Source organism: Silurus aristotelis (genome assembly GCF_946808225.1).
Source record: "Silurus aristotelis genome assembly, chromosome: 13".
NCBI classification, from domain to species: domain Eukaryota; kingdom Metazoa; phylum Chordata; class Actinopteri; order Siluriformes; family Siluridae; genus Silurus; species Silurus aristotelis.
Genome location: NC_139586.1, coordinates 13,608,783 through 13,628,834, shown reverse-complemented (window position 1 = coordinate 13,628,834; position 20,052 = coordinate 13,608,783). Strand labels below are relative to the sequence as shown.

General features: G+C 38.8%; 1 protein-coding gene across 10 annotated transcripts in view; it reads right to left on the bottom strand.

Annotated features, from left to right (window-relative positions):
- Positions 1-20,052, bottom strand: part of pmfbp1 (polyamine modulated factor 1 binding protein 1) — a 177,476-nt gene that overhangs the window by 143,317 nt on the left and 14,107 nt on the right. For 2 of the 10 annotated variants that reach the window (XM_083558353.1, XM_083558350.1), the window contains exon 4: positions 2,928-2,991. The exons of the other annotated variants lie outside the window; for them this stretch is intronic. The gene's annotated coding sequence lies outside the window, so the exon portion shown is untranslated. The remainder of the gene's footprint in view (positions 1-2,927; positions 2,992-20,052) is intronic. 10 annotated transcript variants of the gene reach the window in all.

The following is a 20,052-nucleotide window of genomic DNA, read 5'->3' as shown; positions in this document are numbered from 1 at the left end:
ACTTGCGTGAAGGTCAACTGTCAATCATGTCCCACAATATGATAATAAGTCTCGGAGGCCAAATTGCGGATGCTATTAGCCGTGGCAGAAACGGTTTAAATTAGAAGCTGTCATAACTCCAGGGTAGAACGGTCTCGGGCTAAGCAAGATGGAGGTCGTGAGGAAAGAGTTCACGTCAGACAAATGCTGTAAGAAACGTGTGTACACTTTCTCACAGCCTGCATCTGGCTGCCATTAAGTGTTAAACTGCCGCTCCCAAACCAGTTGTGCTGATGTGATGTGTATCCTAGTCAGAGCGAGAGAAGTGCGTGTGCTTGTTAACGATTTGAACTGTACTCAGGGCTTCTGACAAGTCTGTGGGAAATGTCTTAATGAACTACCCAAAGCGGTGGTGCTAAGTGGGGCTTGTTTCCGAGCTCTCCTGATAAAGTCTTTTTGCCGTTTGGTGAAGAAGACTGACACAGGTGCGAGAAAAGGTTAAAGTTTCTCAAATATCAAGCAGTGTGTGTGTGTGTGTGTGTGTGTGTGTGTGTGTGTGTGTGTGTGTGTGCATACGGAATGTGTGAAAATTGGACCAATGGAGGATCTATAAGCCATTGTGCTACAAAAGAAAGAATGGATGAACATTTGGAACCTGATGAGTGATCTGTGCATGACTGCGTTCCCCTGATCACTCCCACAAGGCCTGAACTGCAGGGGAGCCATTACATGCACATCTTTCTGATCTCATTTCCGTAGCAGGCAGACTGCAGTTTCCATGATGCAGAAACACCATGGGGTTCAAAAGCACTTCTCCGTGTGTTCGCCCCATGAGGAGGCGTATTAATGCCCTGTTAGATCTCTTCATTCTCCTGTAAGTCAATCTGAATGGAATACTATACAGTAGACCATATGATAGACTATAAATGATTATGAGATGCGATTGTTTTGTTGTTGTTTTTTTAATCCAGAACCTGCTGGGGGGAAAAAAACGTACATTTTTGTTTGTATTTATCAGCCAAGTGAAGAAAATTATTTGGGCACAAGCAAGTGCACATGAGTGTAAAAAATGAGCAGAAGGGAGCAGAAGCTAATTTCACTTTCATTTTTTTCACTTTGGAAATACTAAATAAAAAGGCAGGGCTGTGGTCTCATCTTTAGATGATAAATGAACATCACTGCACCGTCTAGTCTCCACGTCTAGCAGGTTTCATTTCTAAACTCCCGCATGAAATCAAAAACATCTTGTGCAGGATATCGGGATTCTGGTTCCAATGCACGCTGCTATGACCATACTCTGTTTCTGAGCTGAAGGAGTTCTGTAGTGGTCACTCACGTTACTGATTATAAGCAGGTACTGTACAGGTTCTTCTCTCATACAGCTACCACCAAAAGTAAATAAATCTGGACTATAAATGCTGCAGTGTTATGATGTCAGACAGACCATGCTATCAAGTAAAAAAAAAATAAAAAATTTAGTTTGTAAACCAAACAATGTTTACTCGAGCGGTTCTCATCCCTTCGGTTCCTAACTGTGCCTCTACCCAAAAATGAAGGTTGGATTTAGCTTCAGGTTCACGCGAAATCATGCTAGCTCTATTTTTCCAGCGCAGAGGACGTGACTGCACGGAAAACCCTTCAGCTGTGTAATTCACTATGTTGCACTGTATTGCTAAGTTTTGCTGTCACTCCAAGCTCGTTTTTTATTGACTTTATTATACATGGATGCTTTATAACACACACAAGAATATATTGGCAAATGGAACTTAGGCAAATTCTTTTTTTTTTTCACGTCAGCAAACATCCTCACCTCCATCTTTTTTTATCTTATAATGTAAAGAAAAAAATACATACAGATCCATATATATATATATATATATATATATATATATATATATATATATATATATATATATATATACATACACCTTGTAACACCCTTAATCCAAATCAGATGCTTTATCTCGTCTGCAATATTTGACTAGCGTGCATTCATTCACTCACACCCACACACATGTGCAACAGAGTGAACTATGGTGATGCATCAGGTATCCACAGCGTTGATATAATAAAATAAGCTACCAGCTGAATCACTCGATCCTAGGCCCACTGCCCCAGCACTGCCTTTCACCACTCTAAATTACGTGTTCTTTCCCAAATTTACAGTCCTGTCAGGAGATCCCGTCTTAAAATCTCCAACCCCACCAAATGAGATCAGGATGCAGGCTTGAAAAAAGACAGTCCGACATAAGCTTTCGAGAATTTACATGGTAATAGATACGAGCACCTGGACATGGGCTCCTTTTCTGCGTTTCATGATATCTTGATGTGTCCATACTGTACCAACATAAATGTCAGAATTCACTGGGCCTGAATTAGTTTTGTTTGGCCGTTTCTGGGATCCTGAAATGGTTCAAACAAGATGACCAAGCTTGAGAGCGTGATCTTGCAGGCTTAGCCGTCCAACATCTGTAGCTGCTTAAGAACAATACGCAGGAGACCCACTTGAGCCCCGGCTCAAATCACAAATTGAACCTCGGTGTAAATAAAACTAACATGTACTCGGCAGCGTTGTTCTCTCTCCGAGCAAAATCTTTATGGAGCTGACATAGTTCAAAATCGCGTGCTGTATTCTACGGCAAGGAGGAGATGAAGGGGTGAGGGAGAACTGTTAAAACCATGGTAAATCCACATAGCTGTGGCCTTGAATATGATAGCATCCTCAAAAAAACAAACAAAAAAACAACTACAGAGAGACCTGTGTACTGATGGATAGAGTGAAAGGATAGAGTAGTTTTAGCACGGCTGCTTTCGTCTGCGTTACGTGGGAATTTCTTGTCAGTATTATAGAAAGAAATGATTATATAAAGACTACTCTAGGTAATAGACCTGTAAAAGGCGTGTCTGCTGTGTAGATTTGTGTTGTGAACTCAGAGCTTGTATCTTACCTCAGGTTCAAGAATTCTGGAGCAGATGTAAATCAGCAGACAGCTTCGTCTCTCTTAAACGTTCCTTAGGGGAGAAATAAATGTAAGAAAGGAGGAAAAATACGATTACTTCTTTGGTTTGGAGATTATGGACATATGGACGTCGCTGAGCACCAGAGGGAGTTGAGTAAACTTTTCCTTCTCCGCTTTGGCTACAGGAATTAACATTGTTTTCAGCAGGGATGTAAAGTGTGATTGCAGCAAGAACAAAAAGAGGAAATGTGCCTTTTACAGCTCATGAATCCTTTTTTTTTTTTTCTCTCGGTCAGCTCTGTCTTTTTTTTGTATTTTATATTTTTTATGGGTTGGCTATTTTTTTTTGCGTCCTGGCTCTAAGGGGAACGCTTCATTAAAAAGGAATGCCCATATATTTTTCCCCTTTTATTTTTTAATACAGGGCAAACTGTAGCAAGAGCGAAAAGCCAGATTTCCTCCTGGCTCGGGTTCGCCGGTCATGCTGGCTTCATTAGACCGCAGGACTGCAGTGGGACGATGGTGCGAGAGAATACGGTAGAATGCTGTGGATGAGGATGAGGGGAGGAGGAAGGCTGGAGGTTACGGGAAAAGGATGAGAAATGGTTACCGAGAGCGATGAAATGCTGAAGCAAAAAAAGTGGGACAAGTGATGTAGATGGAGAGAAGACGAGAAAAGATACACATCATTAATTTCTGTAGACTAAGGGAAAAAGGAGATGAAAGTAATTTACGATTGATTCGCTTCATAGGCAACAAGATGCTCGGTCAAACCCATGAACAGTCTCAGATTTCATGGGGTGTTAAAAAAATATATATAGCCACCTAAACTATGACCTATAATCACTTTTCCAAAAATGTCCAGTATTGTTAACGTTGCTAACAACACTGCTTCTCTCTCTTTTTTTTTTAAACCAGAAAATTCTCTAGTGTCCATCTACGGACAGAACCCAAACATAAATAATAATAAAAAATTTAACTGCTGCGTAACCAAACAAATGTTTGACAAGCCACTACCTCTGCGTACAAGTTTACTTTATACACCTCTTCCAACATGTCTGCCTTGCAGCCTGTGTCAGGTCTCACAAATAATAACTTCTGGTTTGGGCTGCACAATAAAGGACACACTACTGAAAACAAATACCAAATGCACTTCCTTTTTTTTTTATAAAATGACCCAATTATCGACTAGGAAATGCAAAAAAAACCACCAGCCATATTGTTTTTTTTTTTTTACTGGCTTACAAGACCATCATTCACAGCTCAAGGATTTCCTAAACTCTATTGAAATAGGATTTGTTTATAAGAGGAGACAGGAGTTTCTAGCGGGTAGATTTTTCTATGAACTCAGCTATTTATGCTCATATGATCCTGTTTCATTCACACATGGCGTCTGGACGGTCGTACAGGTAGTGGAATAGAAAAAGGCTTTTATTTGAGCAGGGTTTCTGCAGGTTTCGCAAAGTCAAATGTAAGAATTAAAGACTCATTAAGAATTAAATTTAAGACCTAGATCACAACATCAACACACACACACACACACACACACACACACACACACACACACACACACACACACAAATAAGTTTTTTAGCAACTAAAGCCCTAAATGTTTTTTTTTTTCAATCCAAGTATCACTAAAAAGTAACTTTACCACAGCTAAAAAATAAATAAAATCCGTTTTACGTCAGTGGTACAATCCAAAAGAGATTCGCACCAATAACAGAAAGCTGATTGGCTGTCGCATGTGTGTCTAATTTGTAGTCGTAATACAGCAAATTATATTCGGACTAAAGAAAGAAAGAACTGCAACACCACAAGAAAAAAATTAACAAAAACGTTCTAAAGTGCTGTGATAGAATTTCAATGAGCGTTCGAGGTAGTGTTACATGGACATCGGAAAACTTAGACCCGTTTTAAACGATTTAAGACGTAGAACGTCGAATTTAGATACACTTCATACTCACAAAGTATCAAAAAGCCCACGTCTTTTACATGAGGATTCAAGAAGCAGCAGTCAGACGTCTTTTTTTTTTTTTCAAAACATGAGGCAACATCTGCATAATTATGGACATGTGTATCCAGACTAGACTAAAAGTATTAGATGAGTGCAAAGCTTGGGGAAAAAAAGCCTATAATGGAAGATGGAGAGAAAAACTAAAATGTCTCATCCAGACAGACATAACATTAAAAGAGTAGCACCTGGAAATAAGAAATTACCCCAAGTAAATGTAATCGTGCTCTACATAATGTGCTTCGTTTACGTACAGTGTGCTTTTGCCTTCAGTGAATTGGCCTTAACGCTAAGCGAATTTTACAGCTAAACTGTAAATGCTGCCCTTCTGCACATATCAGTCAATTATCTTCGGTATTAGGAATCTACAGAGCAGTTGTGAAGCCCTTGATGTCGTTATGTCACAGTTCATTCTGCACCAAAAATAATCAGATATTCTTTAAATGTAACTCTTGATCTGAGTATAAAAAATAACCTCTATTATACAATATACAAAATTCATTTCAAGTTCATTACTATTTTCAAAAGCCTGGTTACAATGTACAGCCTGAATTTTACTGCAAGTGAAGCTTTTCTCCCGAATACAGAAAATATATAGTGAGAGCATTTACATTGTTGAGAAATTAAATTATCGAACCAAACTAGGGCTGAAACGATTCCTCGAGTAACTCGAGTAACCGTCACTGGATTAATCGATGGACTAATCGGTAGAATACTCAATTACTAAAATAATTGATAGCTGCAGCCCTGAACCAAACTAAGAATCCTTTTACAATATTGTGGTGAATTGTGGCTCATTTCTCCTGGTAAATCATCTTCAAAGTCACAAGGGTTCCTATTATGGACAAAATTCTTCATTACTGTTAAATATTATGCAAGTCAGGAGATTATTTAGGCCATGTAAGTCGTTCTAAATTAGTTTTGGCTTTATGTTTGTGGTCTTTGTCTGCTTGAAACTCATTACTCATAATCTTACATTCCGGTGCTCATGTTAGTTTTCACTCTCCAGTGTTCTGTAATGTTTAAAAACTATAATCACAGTCTTGATATCACCCAAATAAGGATGGGTTCCCCTTTTGAGTCTGGTTCCTCTCAAGCTTTCTTCCTCATTACATCTAAGGGAGTTTTTCCTTACCACAGTCGCCATGGCTGCTCATCAGGGATAAATACACATTGTTCACCTTAACTCTAATTCTGTAAAGCTGCATTGAGACAATGTTGTGAAAAGCACTATAGAAATAAATTTGACTTGACTGACATTGAACTTTTTACCAAATCAAATGACAATGCTAAAAGTATCTTAATGCTCCCATCACCATGCTTCACTGTGGGTATGACAGTGTTCTTGGAATCACTCAAAAATAGAGAAACCCTTCTTTCTCCAAAATGACAATCTGGATTATTGCTTACACTTACCAAAGGGTTCTGGGTTGCACAAAAGATTTTACACGTGTTTTATTTGTGTATTTGACAGCGGTAGAAAATAGGTATAGGTACATAGGTTAATGCTCTTTCTGCTGCATTTATTTTACCGTGCAAGTGTGTGTTTTTTTAAGTGACTGCAAGCTTCTATCTTAAATTTATTATCATTAGTCTGGGAGTGAGTTGTGAAACATCGGGTGGCAGACTTTCTTGTGGTTCCCTGACTTTTCCCCCTTTATATCTTATGATGATGACGACCAAATGTCCCGACAGGAATGTTTAAAGGATTGGTAGATTTATTCATTCAAGTATTTAATAATGCTGTTCCTTTGTCAAACGCCTTCACCGGAAAATCTGGATGCCTTTTCTGACATGAGATGCAATCTATACAAATACACTTTTGAAATATACCTGTATAATAACAATTTGATTTAAATGTTACATAGAAAGAAATTACAAACACTACATTACACTACATGAACAAAAGTTTGTGGACGTCTGACCTTGAAATCCACATGTGCTTTTTAAACATCAGTCCCATTTTGCTGTTACAATAACCTCCTCTCTTCTGGGGAGATGTTCCACTAGATTGTGGAGTGCGTTTGGGGAGATTTGTGCTCATTTACCCACAAGGGTGTTAGTAAAGTCAGGTACTGGTGTAGGGTGAGGAGGCCTGGGGTGCAGTCAGCGTTACAGTTCATCCAAAGGGTGTTTTGTAGGGTTCAGGTCTGATCTTCCACTCCAAGACATGTAAACCTCATTGTCATGTAGTTGGCTTTGTAGCACAGGTGCATTGTTAATTGGGAACAGATTTGGGTCTCCCAGTTCAAGTGAAGGGAAAATGTAATGGTTCCACATTCAAATACATCATGTAGAATTGTGTGTCTCAACTTTTTTTGGGGAAGAATCACATGTCGGGGAAAATGGAGCGTCCCAATATATTTTGTATTTTTTTTTCCCTTACTTTTTTCTTTTCATTCCTTTTATATCTTAAACATCATCTTTACATACACATTCCGACCGAGTTTGAGCAGTTAAACGTGTTCGAATTGCCATTTTAAAGTAACGCGAAACAAACTTTTTCAATCAAATAAAATTAAAGTGATGCCACCCCTTTGCCACACAGCTTTGCCACACCATTGAGCATTGCACTAATCCCCATTTTGAGTTCTGCCCTTGCCTAAATTAGAAACGGTGCCCATAAATCAGTGTCAGGAGACAGAAGGCCACCCACCACCGCCTAAGTGCCAGCGCTTCACTCTTCAGCAGAACAGCACTTGATTTGTTAATAGTGTACATAATGGCGCCATTTTCACAAGCCGCGTTAAATCATATGCGCTAGGCCCTGTACGAGCATTAGCGCAAAAGAGGGGCATGGTGATACAAAACTCCACTGCTGGGTTATTTATTTATTTATTTATTTATACTCCCTCCGAAGACTAAATTGGATTCTCGCTGCATTGTTTTCTAATTTGAAACATCCATCATTTATTATTAAAGGAAGAAAAGGAAGGCAGGCTCGCCTACGGCAGCCGATGCTCCACACCCTATTCCATCCAAACATCAAATAACCACACGGGCACACACAACACACACACACACACACACACACACACACACACAGCCCTTACTCATTTTTGTACTGAGAACTGAAGGAGAAGCTGAAATCTGTGTGCTGCTTCAAATGAACGGATCGCGATGACATGATCTAGACAGCAAAAAAAAAAAAAAAAGAAAAAAAAAAAAAGATGGCAGTGAATCACACATAACAAAAAATACCTCCGCCCCGAAAATAAAATGTAAAAAGAAAAAAAATATCTACGGGGTAAATTGGTCTGGTCGGATTTGTGTTATAGAGGAGCGCTGTTCTGTTCCGTATTATCAGGATGCCACAGCTAAGTGTCGCAATTAGGCCACCCTTTTTCATGCTAATCTGCTTGACAGCACAACAATCAGCTCTCTCCACGTCCACATGTCTGCTCTGGCATTTGCTGCCGCTGCCCACATTTGCATTATTTATCATATCGGGATGAAACGTGGGGCCGCTGTGCGCCACGGCGTCCGTTGATTATTGTGGCATTACATATGTCAAGTACAAATACGGGGCCGTTCTTTTTTTTCCCCGTGTGCCACTTCACCAGTGTGGGTTGATGAAGAAGGGGGGAAAAAGGAACTCTTAATGCTTAATATCTCATTGCTTCAGAACATCGGATATGAATGGGAAATGTTGGGGTGTGTGTGTGTGTGTGGGGGGGGGGGTCTGTGAGCTAGAGAACCAATCTGGTCCGCTGTCTGGTTGTGTTTGTATTTGTCCAGTTGAACGTGTGGACGAGTGTGAAGTGCTCTATAATATGATAGTAAGCACAGGTGGCGCTACAGCTTCATGACTCTTCAAAGCACAGCACAGGATGCACGCCGGTGTATTTAATCTTTTCCTCATGCATGCTATTTATGACACACGCTGGTGATAGTTCTTAATGGACTATGTACTAGACTCGTTCTAGCTGCAAAAGAGTAAACGATAAAGGAGAACTAATCTGGAGCTTCATCGGCAAATAACTACATCTGATCCACCGCTTTCTTGCATTTGATACCAGCTGTTTGCCTGGCGAAGGTAGCATGGGAGGAGAGAGCTACATGTAAAAAATAATAATAATAAAAAAACTAAAAAAAAACAGAGACAGTGTGTGTGTATGAAAGAGAGAGAGAGAAAGAGAGATCAAAGGAGGGAATAGAGATAGAAGCTCCATCCTTTCACCTCTAAAAATCTGATTTCCTTAAAATGAAACAAGACATTTAGTTAAAGCATCGCCTTTGAAATCATGAACACATATCTGACTATCTATGTATACATAGATAGTCTATGTGTATGTCTGTATGTATATATATATATATATATATATATTGCTCTCATAGATTACTCGTCACCTTGCACCACATAAATAAACCCTCATGTAGCACACAGCCACTTGCTCGCTCAGACCAGCGACACACAAAAGGAAGGAGGATTCTTTTACTAAAATGGCTCCCTGAGATCTTTCGCCTCCGGTGCTGGGCAGAAAAAAAATATGTAAAAGTCGTAATGGCATTTGTGAAAATAATTAGAATACAAATGCAATCTGGATGCAGCCACTTCCCCCGTTAACCATTTTTCTTTCCCTCTCAGAACTTAGTCAACCTTCAGAATCTATTTTTTTTCTCTAGATGTGGGAGCACTTTCATGCCTTTCCAAACTGGTCATTTAACATAAGAGAAAGAGAGAGAAAGAGAGAGAAAGAGAGAAGGTTTATTGCAGGCTTTGGATGGCATTTTATTTGTATTTCATTTGACGCAAATTATGTACTGACTCAAATGCCAGGTCTATAAAAAATAAATAAATAAACAGACAAACAAATAAATAAATAAAAAGGAACGGACATCTCATTTACACGCCGGTGCTAAACAAAATGGAAACGTCGTGTACGCTTTGCGGTACACAGGCCGCTCGAGAAGCGAGAGTGATTTGGTTTCAAGCAAATCACATCAATGTTTAAAAAAAAAAAAAAAAAAAAAAAAAAAAAAAGCCAATTTTGTATTTGTGGCAAACTAAAAACACTGTTACAGCTTTAATTTAATGATACATCAATATTTGATTATGGTTGTCGAACACTACCAGTACAGATCCATAAATAATTGAAGAGCATGGCAGCATGGAATAATACTGACAGTAATTTATAGAGTAAGCATGAGCGCTATTTCCTGTGCTGCTCAAAACACCTCAGGCAAATTTAAGCGCTATATATATATATATATATATATATATATATATATATATATATATATATATATATATATATAGATGCAGCAGATATCTGAGACATGTATATTTCAGGTAAAAATGTGATTGGTGTCTGTGTCAGTGTGTTCGCGTATCAGCTGTATGGAGAGGAGTCTGCACTTAGCCACATATTGGAGACTGGTTCATTGCAGCACAGTGCAGTAATTTCTTTGATCATTTTTAATGGTGCTGTTCGTTTCATGTGGGTGTGCTGCTTGTGCTCATGCGCGTGCGCGTGCGCACGCACACACACACACACACACACACACACACACACACACACACACACACACATGCACGAACCACCCTGCAGGTGTCATTTCACTCCTCCAGCTCTGGGATTAGTATGCGGCAGGCAATAAAGAGCTGGGTCATTACACTGCGCCGCACGCATCCATAATATCAACACACCAGCGTCATTACCTTTTCAAAAGGACACTACTGGCTCACTGTCTGCTCAAAGAAACGCTACGTGTAAGAGAAACGGAGATAGAACAAGACGAGAGGGAAGATCACGGAGTGAAATGTACATCCTGGATGTAATGTAGAGAGTCTGAGATAAAAAAATAAAAAAAATTATAAAATGAAATCCGCACGAATGCTAATATTATGTAAATCTACATGTGACATTTACTTACACTGCAAGGGCAAAAGTTTGTGGACACCTGACCACAAGATTAGTATGTGCTTTCTGAACATCCTATTCCACATTAAGCCCCCATTTGCTGTTATAAGGACCTTCACTCTTCTGGGAAGATGTTTCACTAGATGTTGGAGGCCTGGGGTGCAGTCAGCGTTCCAATTTGTCCCAGTGTTGTTTAGGGTTGAGGTCAGAGCTCTGTAGCAGTTTACTCAAGATCTTCCACTTCAACCACTTCAATCCACTGTAAAACCATATGTTCATGCATCTGGCCTTGTGTACAGAGGGTATTGTCATGCCGGAACACATTTGGGTCTTCTAGTTCAAGTGAAGGGAAAATGTGATGCTTCCAACATCCAAAGACACCATGTACAATTGTGTCCCTCCAACTTTGTGGTAACGGGTAAAGGAAGAGTGACATATGGAAGGAAAAACCCGGTGTTCACTAACGTTTGCTCATGTGGTCTACCTGTGGATTAAACCTGACATCTATTGTTTTCATAAAGAAAATCGTTTCAAATTTCCAATAATGGCCACCTTTAAGTAAATGGGTCCGTATAGCATATATAGTCATTGTGTATATAATATAAATAAGTAAAATTTTTATTTATCTTTATTTAAAATTCGATTATTATTTATTAAATGTATTTACATGTTGGATATAAGCATTAGAATAAGCATTTCACTACATGCTACTCTGTATGAATGTGTATGTGAGAAATAAAATTAAATTTGATTTAAAATGAAACCAATTTATAAGCATAATTACTACACACTAATTACCATGTGCTTCATCAGAAACTTTTTTAAACCTACCCGTTCCTCCTCACGGCAGGAAACTATACTCCTTTGTGAATCCACTGACCTACAGTAGCTTAGCACAGTCGCTGTTCAGCAACGCCAATTAGTTACTGAGCGGTACACTGGAGCTTGTTTGTTCTAACTCTCTAACCTCAGCATTGTGATTCATATTTCAATTCTTGATCTTCTTTATTTTATATATTCTTCGTGCTTCACTCCACACCCATAATTACTTCACTGCATTAAATCTGGCCCACAGGGTTCCAAGGCATCTATAAAACCACCGCCACAATGAACTGATCAGATATGAATTAGACGTTTTTCGCTTAGCAGTAACAAGCAGGCTTGTTCACCATCTCGCTTTCAATCATTTCCCAATAAAGATGAACAGTTGCCAGAGCGTTCGGGAAAGAAGAGGGGAAACAGGTGGAGAGAAAGACTGCATGGATCACCAGGTCCTTATTAGGAACACCTGTAAGACCTGCGCATGCATGCAATTATCCACTCAGTCAGTCATGCAGATGCGGGTCGAGAGCTTTAATTAGCGTTCATATTAGAAGGGAGAGGAAATGTGATATCAGTGATGGTGACTGTGGCATGGTTGCTGGTGCCAGTTTGAGTATTTCACATTTCAGCATTGAGCAGGTTGGAACACCTTGCTGCTGTGAGAGGTTAGAGATGAATGGTCAGCTCAAGCTGACAAAAAAACTACAGGAATTCAAATCAGTTGACGACTATATTAAGCAGAAATGCTCGATCTTGGAGCAGAAGAGCTACAACAGCGAGACCATTCCTGTAAGCCAAAACCTAGAATTTTGAGGCTACAGGAGCAAAAAGGATAGTTGAGATTTAAAAAGGAAATCTGAAATTGTCCATAGGCTGTCAAGAAAAAAAGACTTGTAGCTTTGAAAGCCTTATCCAAATAATCTCCTGTACTCAACTGCCTGATAAACAACTGTAAAAACGATTAAAATTGTTAGTTTTATTAACTAGACTGGAGGTTTCAGAAAATGTCACTTTGTGAGAGCAGGCCTCTAAATAATGTCCTTAAATAACCCTAAATTTTATAATACGAATGTCTGTATATAACATATGAATTCCTGTCTATGGTGCATGCCCTGAAACACCCGTAAATACCGAATTGTTCTATCTATTGTGTTTTGGGATTAAATGTTCCAGATTTTGGTGCAATACTTCGCAACATCCTGCCAACAATTCTCACAGCAAAGACACTTCCCAGCATCAGCATCATCCACATAAGACAAGATCTTACATCATGCAGTGCATTTCATTACTCCAATTAGCCTGCAGAGGGCAGAAAATAACATGCAAATGCCCATGGCTGGTGAGCAAAGAGATTTTTTTTGTTTTGTTTTTTGTGCGCCTGCTTAACAGATGCGCAGGGAAATCTCATTCTAATAACCTGTTTTAAAGTGCAGCAGGAGTGATTGCAGGCCAGAAGTGTGCGTCCACATGGACAACAGCTGGTGCTGAAAAACCACAATGCTGAACGCTTAGCTAGAACTAAAAAGTTAGCTAAGTAGATTAAGTAGATGGTCAGAGGTTATAAAAACATAATCTGATATAGCTGACTGGCTTCATCATCAGGCCAGGCCCATGTCCAGAATTTCGTCATTACTAAACTTGAGTGGGCCTTCATCCAAAAAAAAAATAAAACTTTGGTAGTTTGGCGTTGAAAAAGCAACCATGCCAATACGGGAGAACTTCAAGACATAATTACAGAAAATATGAAACGGTTTCTATAAGACAGGATATGTTAGGGTTATTCCAGAAGTAGACTACACGACCAAAAGTTTGTGGACACCTGACCATCACACCAATATACGGTTCTTACCCAAACTCAAACAAAGTTGGACTCATACAACTGTACCGAATATTGTTCTACGCTGTAGCATTACAATTTTCCCTCAGTGAACTAAGGAGCCCAAACCTTTTCCAACATGACAGTGTCCCTTTGCACTGCATGAGCTCTAGGAACACATAAAAGATGTGAAAGAGTGAAAGAACTCTAGTGTCCAGAACAGATCCCTGACCTCAACACCACTGAGCACCTTTGGAATGAACTGAAACACCCCTAAACTAACATAAAATAGGGACCAACTCTGTCTTAATGCCCACTGTTTTAGTATTTGTGAAGATGTAACAGTCAGTCATTTGCATACTTTAAGTCAGAATGTGTAGCTCTTTGCATTTCGATCATCAGACTACTGCTGGTCCTGGGTTAAGTTAAGTATGTTGTAGCTCTACAGCTGAAATAAAGAACTCATGGTTGAATAATGCACACTCATGGCTGGCAGGCCTAATGATTCCCTGAGCACCCGGGCAAAAAAGATCCCTCCAGTCTGATAAAAAGGCTCGCTTTCTGCAGCAAACGTGCTCATTTTCCAGACCTCATCTTGGGCCTCCAGTTCACTTTAATTGGCCTTTTCTACAGCATTGGACCTTAATTACTTTGTTCCTGGATTAAAGGCCTCAGACTGTTCAGACAAGGCTAGGGTCCTAACCTTTACCAGACTGCTCTCTTTTTTTCCCCTCTCACTTTCTTACACACACACACACACACACACACACAGTGCGTATTAAAGGAGGGGGAATGCAGCCTCAGGTCCAGCACGCGTTCCATACAGTGGACCACTAACCTTTCCTTTGAGGCTGTCGACTCAAAAGGTCACTAAAAGATACACAGCTGATGCAGTCGTGAGACATCTGGAATATTGCCGATTTCTGTGCCTATTTCCCTCCGTGCCAACAACAATAATAACGTTGAAGTATAAAGCGATCCATTTGCGAGGCTCTGCTGTTTCTTATTAGGAATGTGGACTTTTAACTGAAGCCTCTCAGGAGCAGAATTCGAAGAATTAGAAGTGCAGGGAGAACAAAAGTCGATCGCTGTTGTACAATGACTGCTTACAAGAGAAAACCTTGACGGAGTCTATTTACTTCTGTTATAATCCAACAGGAAAGAATTCCGATCAGCACCATGTGTGGTATAGGAGGGGTGCAAACAAAAGAAAATCTAATTTCTTTGTTTCATTTTCGTTGTCCCTTTAAGCTTCAATTATTGAAATGTTGAATGTAAATATCTTTTTAAGTGATGCTTTTTTACTAAGCAAATATTCTAGTACGCTGGAAGGATCTTGCGTACGAAACAGCCCTTAAAGTGGCCAACTCCCTGATCGGTGCCTAAAATACTGACTATTAACAAGACAGCTGATTGATTGAGTCTCATTTGTGTTTTATTTTTATGTATTTAAAACATTTTCTCAATGTATTATTTGGATTCTAGCATACAGACATGTTGGGAAATAAATAAATAGGAGAACACAATGTTTAATAGTAAAATGATCAACATGTAGTGGTTGATGCATTTCCAATAAGGATGTTTCTTCCTCCTCTTATACCTCAGCAATTTAGCAGCCATTACATTATTCCGGATTTAACATCTCTTAATGTGTGAAAAAAACAAACAAAAAAAAAAAACACGCAACCTGAGAGAAAAAATGGAGAATTCTTCTTGTGTCTGTACAAAACCTTTACAATGCTAATTGGGACATTTATTTGCAGTTTCTGATTGGATGTCAACCTCCTATCGTAAATTCCAGCTAATATATGGTCTTACTATAGAAATGACAATAATGGATAGAAATGAATGCCAATTATTTGTAGATGTAAAAACTTTCTTATGTTAATCAGGATGTTTAAGTGTGTATTTGTAATTCTTCTGCATTTAATACACTGCTAAAATAATGGATAAATCCAACATATTGTGATCCAGTCCAGTGCCCCTCTTGCAAGCAGTGTATCAGAAATATTTATGTTGTGTGGTATGCAGCTTCCCCGGTGTGGCCAGCAATGACTGATAGGCTAATCAATGTGGAGTCTAATCAGTCAGCTTAACTCTAATACCCTCGACAGGTTCACATCATTATCATGTCAGGCAGCACACACTTTCAGGTGACAAGGAAAAAGGCTAGAAGATTAAAGTCAATCTAAGTGAAGGGGTCTCCACAGGTTCTAAAGCTGTGGGCCAACAAAAAGGAGATGCTTTATCTGATACACAGCCTGAACCAGAGCTGCAGAAACGACACACGTGCGTTCTACACTGCAGCTGGATTTGCTTGAAAGAGTCATGTTTTTTATGTTCCCCGTTCCCAAAACCACTGCCACAGTTTATGCCACTCCTCCATTAGTGAGTCTTTGGTTCGAGTCAGGAATACATGGGACTGTGGTGGGGGGTCTTATAAATCATCTATAAACGCCTTCGCACAAATTGTTTACAGGTAGTAAATGATGCATAAAACAGGAACCAGATTTGTGTTTCAGTTTAAAAAGGCTGGTTTAAGTTAAAAAGCTGCTGTAAGATGGCTGGTGACTCCTGCTTTTACAGCTTAATGTCGTTATTTCTATTTCTGAAAAAAAGCCGCACTATAAGCAAGTAAACATGAGCCCATTCTTTTAGTTCCTCCTCCTGTCAGGGTCACATTGTTTCTCTGTTTACAGTTACATTTAATGCTGCAGAACATCACAAAACAAGTTCCTGTTCTCTTGTTACAGCAGCAGGTGCCTGACCAGTCTTCTGAAGACAATATTACTGAGAAACAGCAAAAAAACATAAACTTGTCCATCTTTAGGATAAACATACATTTTTTATCTCTGTTCTTACAAAGCACTAATACTGAAAACTCCCTGAAAAAGAAACTTCTTTCATATAGAAAACTTAAAATAACTAAATATCATTGAGGATTTTTATATAAGAGTTGAATCTTATATAATAGTAGTAAAAAACCTCCGCTGTGCTGGGAAGATGATCCACTGAAATTTGGAGTGTGCTTGTGTAGATTTGTGCTCATTCAGCTACAGGGGGTGTTAGTGAAGTTATGTACTGATGTTGGGTGAGGAGGCCTGGGGTGCAGTCAGTGATCCACTTCATCCCACAGCTTAGTCCCAATACTTTTGTCCGTTTATTTTATATCATCAAAATTTCAACCAGCATGACTCTGACATTACCAACATAATCTCATGGTCCTGTGGTAATGCTATTATGACTCCTTGGTTGGGGAAACCCTAGTTATTATACACAGCAAATGGGGATTAAATGTGAAATGAGATTTTCAAAATGCACATACATTTTATAGTAAGGTGTCCACAAACTTTAGCTCATATAGTGTAAAAGTGTTTAAGTTAAAAATGATTTAAAATGCACTAATTTAAAGCATTTTATAGCAACATCATAAGTAAAAACTGATGGAAGTTAATTTAAGTACCTACAATTCAGGTCAGAAGTGAATTAGACATGAACTTTAAAAAGATTGTGTTTAAATTTAAATTGTTATTGTTAGAAACTTGTTGCAATTTCGATGCCGAATGCTACAAAGTGGAAAACCTTCCGTAGGCACAGAAAAAATTTCATATTTCAATTTTCATACTTGAATTATGAAGCAGCTTTCTTTAAAATACTTTTAAAAAGCAAACCAAAAATAAAAATAAAAAACCTGCCCATAAAACTAACCAACAAGGTAAAGTTTAAAAAATGACAGAAAAAAAATCAAACACACGTTTTCAACAAGCAAAAGTTAAATCTGCATTATATGAAGTGGTAGACAAAGTACTGTATTTCATTCCTGTACTTGTGTAAAGGAAAAAAAATCCCTGCTTCTTTATTACAACAGTAGCAGTAAAGGTCTCGTTTCACATTTGTAGCAAAAGTACAATAGAAAAAGTTTCGATTTAGGAGATTTATATTTGATCTACGGATGCAACCTCATATCCCTTTCTCCAACACATCATAAGCAGAGTTTTTTCTATTGTTACAGACACACAAAATCTCACCAGAACTGAGGTTACACATTTTGCGACAGGATCAAATTTTTTTCTCAGACAATTTGTTTTCACTTCATTTTTGTATTTTTATTTAATCTAGTGTAGTAAAATGTATATAACAGTGGAACCTCCATATTTGCGACCTTGACACTCATGACCTCGACTTTTCCTTCGGAATCGGACTAACAGTAACTCGTGAAAAATCTAATAGGTCACGAAAAGCCTCGAGTAACATTTCAAAACGGAGTTTGTACTAATAAAATTGACATAAAAATGTTGGACAAACTTTTTTATTATTGTATTATTCATTTAAAGTAGTAAATAAAACATTTATGAAGTAATTCACAATTTTTGTTGAGTTTACAGTACATTACATGTACAATTCCCCTTTAAAAAGGAACCATCAAAGGGAGAGTCAAAACGTCACAAATGTTTGGTTACTCACGAGGGGTCATAGAACGTGACCCCCGCGAGTATCGAGGTTGCACTGTATTCTAATAAAGTACATATGCTTGAAAAGATTAACACCAAATAGCACCACTGTTAACATCAGACAAATAATTAGAGTTTTAGATACAAAAAGCTGAAGCGGTATAGAAATGCAAAAAGCAGTATAAAAATGTAAAAAAAAAATACATTATGTACTAAAATGTATGCAGGTACTTAACTAGCATGCTGATAGTTCAGGATTTATCTCACACACAACGCACAATCCTAAATGCACGGCTGCTGTGGGATGTTGACAAAGCATGTTCCAGAACGCTAAAGACAGTCTAGCGCCAATTAAAACATTAAAAAATAAAGCCATGCAATATTTGACCCAACAAGCAAATAGGATGAGCTCGACATTAGCCAAGTCCTCCATCATGGAATTGGTTCTGCAGTGCTTCAAAAGTGCCAAATATGCAAAAATATGTGTCTGCATGGCAAAAGTGCAGGCCTGTATTAAGAGGACTGATCTGGTTTTGTAATTAGTGTTGTCTGTATAAGGTCAAGCTTATTCAATTCGCGTGGAGATTAAATCACTGCAAGGTCTTTAGAGTCAGCGGCAGAAAAGAGAGGGAACAAAGCAAGGAGATGTGGAGTGAGGAGGGAGGGAAAGCGACTGAGCGAGCGACTGAGTGAGAGACAAAAGAAAGAGATTCATGAACTCTGGCCTTGTTTTAACAATCCAGAACAAAAACAGTCATTTAAGGATTTTTATTTTTTTTCCCCGTCAAAGAGTCTAAGTTCGCAATTTACCATTTCTCAATGGCTGTCAGCTTACTTTATAATGGAGACTTCACGCCAAATTCTCGTGGATACTAGTCTCTCCAAATACTGTGTTTTGATAACTAAATTGCCACTCTCATTATACTGAAAGGAGCCAAAGGTCTGCATACCAAGAGTGTGAAATTAGAATTTTTGCAGTATCAGAAGTACAGTACATCATTACAAAAAGAACATTGGCAATTACCTTACAACCATGCACATAATGAACTTCGGTCTGGAAATGACTAAATTCTGGGGATTTTTTCTCTCTGTTGAATAGCTGACAATGATTAAATGTTGTGTGTTAAAGCCACTTATGATGAGGGTCTGAGAGCATATTTGAGATTAGCCTTCGATTATTTCCAGACTAACGGCAAATGCAATTAAGAAAGGTAAATCGAGAAATGCAACTTGGGTTAATAATGAAAATCAGAAAAGTTTTCACTACGTTGGCTGAGAGATCACCTCATACTAGACCTTCTCGTAAACATGTTTTGCTAAAAAAATTAAAATACAAATAAATAAAACACTTTTCTTTTACTTGCAGGGGGAAAAAAACATTTCATCAAGATAGTTCTATATCAGGGGTGCACACAATTTTTCAGCATGCGAGCTGCTTATAAAATAACGAAGTCAAAATGATCTAGCTACTATAAAACTGCATAAATAAATATCAATCTTTTTAATGTCATGCGATCTACCCACAGTACCTTTACGATTGACCGCAAGATCGCGATCGACATATAGGGCAGCCCTGGTCTATATACACTTCTTCTTCTTCTTCTTTCGGCTGCTCCCATTAGGGGTCGCCACAGCGGATCATCCGTCTCCATACCACCCTGTCCTCTACATCTGCCTCTTTCACACCAACTACCTGCATGTCTTCCCTCACCACATCCATGAACCTGCTCCTTGTCCTTCCTCTTTTCCTCCTTCCTGGTGGCTCCATCCTCAGCATTCTTCTACCAATATAATTCATGTCCCTCCTTTGCACATGTCCAAACCATCTCAATCTCGCCTCCCTCACCTTGTCACCAAAACATCCTACATGCGCTGTACCTCTAATAAACTCATTTCTAATCTTGTCCATCCTCGTCACTCCCAACGAAAACCTTAACATCTTCAGCTCTGCTACCTCCAGCTCCACCTCCTGTCTTTTACTCAATGCCACTGTCTCTAATCCATACAACATCGCAGGTCTCACCACAGTCCTATAAACTTTCCCTTTCATTCTTGCAGATACCCTACTATCACAAATCACTCCTGTCACTCTTCTCCACCCACTCCACCCTGCCTGCACTCTTTTCTTCACTTCTCTAACACACTC